This window comes from Lepisosteus oculatus, unplaced genomic scaffold (genome assembly GCF_040954835.1).
Source record: "Lepisosteus oculatus isolate fLepOcu1 unplaced genomic scaffold, fLepOcu1.hap2 HAP2_SCAFFOLD_64, whole genome shotgun sequence".
Taxonomy (NCBI): domain Eukaryota; kingdom Metazoa; phylum Chordata; class Actinopteri; order Semionotiformes; family Lepisosteidae; genus Lepisosteus; species Lepisosteus oculatus.
The window spans coordinates 135,033-143,136 of record NW_027168193.1 but is presented as its reverse complement, the minus strand read 5'-3'; the positions used below and the strand labels follow the sequence as shown (position 1 = coordinate 143,136).

General features: G+C 41.4%; 2 non-coding genes across 2 annotated transcripts; both read left to right on the top strand.

Annotated features, from left to right (window-relative positions):
• Positions 1-1,650: 1,650 nt before the first annotated feature.
• On the top strand, positions 1,651-1,722 carry trnag-ucc (transfer RNA glycine (anticodon UCC)). Its single transcript has one exon. It is a non-coding gene; the product is annotated as a tRNA-Gly (tRNA).
• A 1,174-nt stretch (positions 1,723-2,896) lies between these two features.
• trnat-agu (transfer RNA threonine (anticodon AGU)) lies at positions 2,897-2,970 on the top strand. The gene has a single exon. It is a non-coding gene; the product is annotated as a tRNA-Thr (tRNA).
• Positions 2,971-8,104: the final 5,134 nt, after the last annotated feature.

The following is an 8,104-nucleotide window of genomic DNA, read 5'->3' as shown; positions in this document are numbered from 1 at the left end:
ATCTTGAGCATTCTCTGGTGGTAGGGGCGTTCAAGATGGCGCTCAGGTGGGAGGTAAAGTTTAGTGGTTGAGGATTTTTTTTGAGTTTTTCATGACCTGAATGTTAATTTTTGCTTTTTTTGACTACAGAAAAATAAGGACTTAACACTACTTGTTTAAACTTCAGTTATAATTGAAAGAAAAAAAAACTATTTTTTTTAGGTTTAAGAATTTCGATATGAGTAACACTGGGAAAAGAAAAGAGAGTGCTGGGTCTTCGAAGGAGAACTCTAAGATACCTCAATCGTATATGTATAGCACTACAAGAAAATTGATGGCAACTAAAGGGAAAAGTGAAGCAGCTGGAGGGGACGTGGAAAGAGTGCTGGAGATGCGCTCGTACGCGAGCGCTCGCAGCCCAAGTGAGACTCAGCTGCCAGAGGAAGAGCCGGAGTCCCTGCCCAGCACACCTGTGAAAACCCCGGCAGCCAAGAGAGGAAGGGGCAACCTGACGCTGGAGGAGCTCCAGACCAACATCTTCAACATGATGGCACAGAGCATGGGTGAGCTGAAGGAAATGACTTGATCTAATACAGTCGCAATCGAAAGTCTTAAAAAGTCCATGGACTGTGTGTTTAAAGAGGTTGAAGACTTAAAGAGTGAAGTAAAAGTTCTTAAACAAGTAAATACCAAACAAGAAAAGCATATTAAAGAACTTGAATTGAAAGTGAACGATGTAGATAGATACCGTCGATGATGGAATTTAAAATTATTTGGAGTTAAAGAGGAACGTGATAAGGACCTTGTTGCAACAGTGAAGGGTATCTGTAAAAGGACCCTGCCGGACCAGGAGGACGTAATATCGGCCATTGACTTTGTTCACAAGCTCGGGAGAGCGAACATGTCTGGGCAAGTGCTCCCCAGATCGATTATAATACAGTTCACCAAGAGGACGGCGAGGGACATGCTGTGGCGAGCGGCGAGGGGGAATGAGTATTTGAATGGGAACAAACTGAGGTTTGCAGAGGACCTGTCTGCTGCGGACAGGAGTACCAGGAACCAGCTGTGGCCCCAGGTTGAAGCTGCCAGAAGAGAGGGGAGGAGAGCCTACTTTGTGGGAGCGAGGGCCTTTGTGGACGGGAAGGAGATTTGCTCCCAGTGACTGCTCAGTTAATGATTATGTTTGGTTTTATTTGTTATACCAGTATATACTAGTGTTTCTTTAGTGTTAGTTTGGAATGGTGTAGTTAAGTGTTAAGGACTGTTATAGTTCTGGTTCTTTGAAAAACTCAATAGTTTAGACAGTCTTAGAGTTAGTTATTTGCTTTTGTGTATGTCTTTTTCATGAATGCCAGAGGTACTCGAAATGTTGTTAAAAGAAAAACTGTGTGCTGAGTTTTATTTTTTACAGGAAACGCATGCATGTTGAAACTAAAGTTTATAAATAATTGAGAAATATTAAAGCAAGATATGATACGTGTAAAATATACAATTTGATCACATAATTACTTAATTACCTCTGGTAGTTAAATGCTTTTTTCTGCTGCATTTTTTTTCTCTTGTACATGACTCTGATCCTCTTGTTGTATTTGTATTTGTAAATTCTGTTTAATAAAAAATTTTTTAAAAAAAGCATTCTCTGGTGGTGTCCTGCAGACTTCCTGTGGGCATGCGTTGGTGGTATAGTGGTGAGCATAGCTGCCTTCCAAGCAGTTGACCCGGGTTCGATTCCCGGCCAACGCAGTGGTGAATGTTTTCAAATGCTATCATGAGCCTTGGATTGTGACTAGCAAAGCGAAGCCTTTTGAAAGAGCTAAAGCACTGAAAAACGGAATTGAGGGAGAATCTTACAGGGGATTCTGAGTGGTGTCTGCATACACGCAGTCCGATATGGGTGCTGAAAGCTTGAGCTACTCTCAATGTCATGCTGGCTTTCCCCGGAGTAAATCTGTTACATTGAAAGAATGCTTCTCGCAGGTTCAAAAAGGGACCCTTGTTAATTGGAGAAATCAATGATTTCAAATGAATTCTGTATGCGTTAAAAGACAGCTATACACAGAAAACATGCAGGACACTGCTCATGAGTGTGGAGTTCAGCCGAAACACAGTGCGTTTTTTCAAGCCATCTGACAAAGCCCGCCCACTGAAAACTGCAGCAGATCGTGTAAAGACGTTCAACTTTGTAACTACTGCACGCACAGGAAGCAGAATAAATTCCTCTTTTCAAACTGTCAAAGGTTTGCTTTACGAATGCCGCAGGACATCGCACAATCTCTTTTGAACAGGGACAAACGATTTCTTATGGGGTGCAGTAAGTACTGTTACTGTCACTGCTCGATACCGACGTTGGCCTACTATACCATGTTCAGCCACCGCTAGAAAATGTACAGCTCTAGCACCGGAGCAAGCAACAGGAGGGCCGACGTCAAACAGGCACATGTGTCAGACATGGAGAGCGACGAGAATGAGATTTGAACCCATGACTGCAGAGCACAATGAATTAGCAGTCCATCACCTTAACCACTCAGCCACCTTGTCGACGAAACTGGGCTGTCCGGACATGGGTTGGCACGCTCCAGATGATCTTTTTCTTTTTTTTCCCTCGTACTCGAGGGTCATTTTCCTGTTCCACATGTGATTTCAACATTTTCCTTGGGAGATGTCAAGCCAGCAAGCCACTGCTGTGGTTCAGTGGCCAGTGTGGAGTTCAGTGGCCCTGTTGTACACAGAAAGCATATTGAGCTCCTTGGACATGAAAAGTTCCAGATAAGAGCCATTTGTCATCCTTTCTCTTGGTGTCGATGTTGCTATTGTATGTAAAGGTGGCAACTTGCTCAGCAAGCAGGCGGAGCACACACCGAATGCAGATGTGTCTGAGTGGTGTGTCCAAGTGGCTGCAAAAGGACAGCACTCCTGGGGCGCCGTGGCTTAGTTGGTTAAAGCGCCTGCCTAGTAAACAGAAGATCCTGGGTTCGAATCCCAGCGGTGCCTTCTTTGTTGTGTCTTCTCGAACAGAACTGGTCCTTACAGACAACCGCCTACGGCTAGACTTAATTAAATGCAATTGTCATTTCCTGTCTTTAACGCGACTTGTTTTTCTTAAAATGGATGCAACTTGCAAAACATGAAATACAAGCCTTGCTAATCAGCGCTAGCGGCTGGCAAAAAAAAAAGAAGTCAGCAATGTTTTTTTCTTTAACCTTAACCCTGCTAATGGAGAAGGGTTAAACGACCGAGTCAATGCAGCTTAAACGATGCGCAAGTCGGGTTCTTAGCTGAAAGGGTGGTAAATCACACTCACCCCAGTCCTTAATCTTTTAAAGAGGATACAAAATTGAACCTAGTCGCCACATCACATACATCCTGTTCAATGATAAAAAGGTAACATCTATCCTCGCTCCAGAGTAAATCTCACGTTGAGGGCATCTTTTTTTTCACTTTACCGTGAGTCGGGCTCGGCTGCACAGAGGAGAGAGCAGACCAATGAGGTCACAGGGACAGGGGAGTCACACGCTGGCGGTTTGAATACGCGGAAGATCACTGAGGGATCCACAGTATGTGGACCCTCCGTTCGCCATCAGTCCGCACTCCGGACTCTGAATCCTGCCATCCGAGTTAAGATCTCAGCGGAACCTGAGGTGCAGTTCCTTCTTAAAACGTAATCTGGTGAGCATTTCTAGAATCGCACTTGTATAGATGCAGCCTTTAATGTGTTGCTAGGTTAAAATTGATGACTTCTTGTATTTCAGTAGGCAACTGCCCTCTTGATTTTGGATTTAATCTCTTTATTACAGGGGCGCTTTTATGAAGACAGAGTCATGTTCAGGTACTTTGTTTGATGGAGGAAGCTTATTTCGGACTCTGTGATCTGCTCACCTGGAAAGGTCTGCTGTACTACTACAAGAGAGAAGTAGAGTCTGGAAGAAGGGACAATTTTATGATGCTTTGGAAGATAATGTTTTTTTTTCTTATACTGAAAATGAAAAGTAGTTGTTTCTATATGGACTCAGTCTTTGGAATTTGTATATTTATATATTTCAGTGAACCCTCAGCCATTCCTTCTGTATTGTAATTCAATTTCTCTTTTAAAATTCCTTCCCCACTTCTAGGACCTGCAGTTGCTGAACTCCACAATGGCTTCTATTGGAAAGTCTGTGACTGAGACCAAGTAAGTGTTCACTTTTTTATGAAACCATTATTTATTTTGGAGCAATGAGCAATTCTTATATAAATGCAATAAAATCATTATGCTCAAACTATGAGAGAGAATTTTAAGGATAATTTAAGAAATCAGTCTTAGCTTGTTTCTATACACAGATGGTATTATTTATTTTCAAAGGAAACCCGCGAGGATTCCCCTGGTGTGCAAGATGTGCCTGAATACTTTTGATCAGCTTCCTGCTCACTTCAAGAGAGCGTGTATGAAGCATGCCACGGCAGAAGAGATCGGGATGGCCTCTCAACAGACGAGGGAGGACATGATGAATCACCTGAAGAACGGGGTCATTGTGGATTACCACAGAATAGAGATCAAAGGACACTTTGTGGGCTTGAAATACAAAGAAAATCTTGTTCTATGGTACAAGATAAATACAAAACTTAAGCTTTTATTTTAATTAGATTTATTTATAAAGCATAAGCAATCATTTATTACATTAATATATGTGAAAATAACATTTTAGTATCATACGTTTAGTATATTTAGTTCCTAATGCTGAAAGAAATGATCATAGAACATGACATCTAACCTTACCTGCGGTGTTTTTAATCCCTATTGCTCAATGCACGGTGAAAGCATTGCATACATATGTCTGACAATGAGGAATGGGACCCTGAGACAGTCATTTGCCTGTTTCACAAATGATCGTATTTTACTAGAGATTCTGTTTGGGATTCAGATGTGCATTCTGACAGCAATCCCTTTCAATAAATGATACGTTCTGGATGAGGTCAAAGGTGTTGGAACACTGTATTTAGGATGTGTTTGCAGTGATTGTGTGTCTTCTGCTTCAACGCAGTGATATATAGACGTGCTCCTGTAATTTATTGGTACAAGCCCAGGGCAGTGAGCAGTCTGAGGATTTATTTCCAGACGGCATAGAGCAGTGAAGCAGTGAAGTAGTGCAACACACTGGATCATTATATTGTTAGAATCTATTCTACTTAAATTATTACATTATACACAATTTGAGTTCATTTTAAAAAGTAAAAGGTAATGAAAGGAATGCATTTTCGTAAGAAAGATAATACCGATATGCATGTGATAATCTTCCTTATATCATGTAGTGCGTCATTTGGACACTTTGTGGGATTGAAATACAAAGAAAACCATGTTATATGGTACAAGATAAATACAAAACTTAAGCTTTTATTTTAATTAGATTTGTTTATAAAGCATAAGCAATCATTTATTACATCGCTTCTTGAATTAAATCTTTTGACGTAAGAGGTAAGACTTCTATTTTACATTTAAACCCATGTTTAGCTGTGTTTTTTAGATTTAACTGAACCAATTTCTGTGTGTGATAATGTCCTTGAATTCTGACAACATCACACTAAATTACATGATATAAAACAGCTAATGTTTCTAGAGATAGAATGTTTCTAGAATGTTTCTGGGATGCTGGGATGTTTCTGGGATGCTTCTAATTACTTTTTATTACCAGGGACAGTTTAATTCACCTTGTACAGTACTGAAAGACCAAGATGCTTTTTTCTAAAGTTATTTAACATTTTATAGAACTTTGTCTACTATGGCAACATGATGAGCTTGGTGAAACTTGGAAAAATACTGCTTGGACACTTATCTTAAGATAAAGATAGGATAAAGGTTTATCTTTTGCACCTACCTGACCCCCAGGGAAGGCCAATGCTTTCTAAGTTGATGGTTCCCTACAGTAGACTGTACCTTATCTTCAAAGGTAATGTATATTGACCCAAATCAGTTTTGGACTCCAATCTACTGACGAAATGGAGCCTATCCTTTTTTCAGGATTTTAGCATCATACGTTTGGTATATTTAGTCCCTAATGATGAAAGAAATGATCATAGAACATTTGGACACTTTGTGGGCTTGAAATACAAAGAAAATCATGTTCTATGGTACAAGATAAATACAAAACTTAAGCTTTTATTTTAATTAGATTTATTTATAAAGCATAAGCAATCATTTATTACATTAATATATGTGTGTAGCGGCGAGGCTTATTAATAAGGCAGAATTAAGTGTTCTGAGCCTTTCCAAATGAGGCCCCATTTCTCTGTTCATCTCTGTGGTGCAGCCACAGAGAGACTATTCATGCAGGGTGATTTAAGGTCCTAGGACAGCTCCCAAAGGGGGATGCACTTAGCTAAGCCTTTCTATCATGATCAATGGTCATCCATTGGCGCCTATCTGTCTAGGGAGTGCCAGTTGGACATCTGGACTGCATTACTAAGTGTCAGGACTAAGTGACTCATATCTCACCTTGATCAATCAATCAGGGACTTGTAGGGCCGAGTAACCCACGTGGGACCCTGATGCCCATGGAACTTTCAGCCAATCAATGAGCTGAAGTTCCTCCAGGTAAAAACAGGCAACACAGAGAGCCTGTGAGATTCAGTAAGATTCAGAAGGGAGGATTCAGAGGATTCTGTGGACAATTCTAAAGGGAATTCAAAGGAGAATTCCAGGGCAGGACGGCCCAGGAGCAGAAGGCTCCCAAGGGCAGGACATTCTCGCAGCGCGCCTCCTGACCATCCTGAGACTCAGCCCGGACAACCACGGAACGGCCAGTGTGTCCGAGTGCCAGAACTTTCCTTTGTTCTAAGAGTCTAGAGCGGAGGTTGCCAGAGAATAACCAGAGGATCCACCCGAGGTTAGCACCAGCAGCAGGCCTCGTGAACAGGTCGGAACTGTGGACAGCTGAATCACTATTCAGAACTAGCTCTTCATCAGAAACGAACCGGTCCTCTTCCTGACTTGCTCGGACCCACAGTCATCTTTTCTCCTGTGCACAAACTTTGCTAGTTAAAGCCAACACTAACTAGCCGGTCAGTGAGCATCAGCAGCGCAGCGTCGCAAGCCGCACAGCACAGCCTGGCACGGAGCCAGAGAGCGCGGATTGGACAGCAACAGCCTGCAACTGTTTCTTTGTACCCGCAGGAAGATCTGAATCCCCAAAGATTGGATGAGTATTCAACTTCAATGCATTACAGCTCGAGAATTCAATTGTTATCCCAACCAGTTGATATCAATTTAATTCCTAAGAGTTATGTACTTGTTTGAGTATCTAATGTAGAAGTTATAACCAAGTTCATTAACGAAACGGTCTTAATGAATGATATACTGAACGTATGTCCTCTTGATATGTGTAACACTTCGTAACTGACTGAATATATATCTTTTGTATTCTGATAACCCTCTTGATAAGATCTGTTAGGTTTACATGCATATTTTATGTATTAATAAATGTATCCTCGTGTATTAGTACCTGTGTGTGCGCGTTGTTTGAGTTATGTCGCATGGTTTGATTCTAAAGCCATCAAAAGAATCAACTTTGTGATTTACTGCTACAATTAATAATTGTCTCAGTAAATGCCCAAACCCTACAGAACTGGTGCCTTCAGAGAGCCACTACATTTAATTTTGCTATGGCAACATTACATATTTGGCGTCCCTGAGCCGGTTTTCTTACATTATTTGGCGTCCCTGGGTGGGCGTGGCAAGACTGAAATGAGTCAACCAAGCGGAATAATTCAATATAAAACGCCGCGGGTTTCATACACAACAATACGGTGTGCTGAAAGCCGAAAGAAAAAAAAGTTCCCCTTGCTCTTTAAGCAGTGCTTGATTGTTTTGTGATCTTTTGCGATCTATCGGGTTGATTGCATACTTGATCTTGTGGTTTTCTGTGGTAAAACTGTGATTTCGTACTTAAAAGTAATACTCTTTAAGTTTAAGGATGGTTGCTAAAAGGTCTGAATTCGAGTCGCTATTAAGCACTCTCTCTAGCAGCGACAGGTCTGACCACGATCTCTTCCATATCTCCGTCAGCGGAGAAGCTAGAAGGATAAATCTCCATTCTCTGAGAGAGCTAGCGAAGGACATAGAGAGATTTGACCCCGCAGTGTCAAAGAATAATAT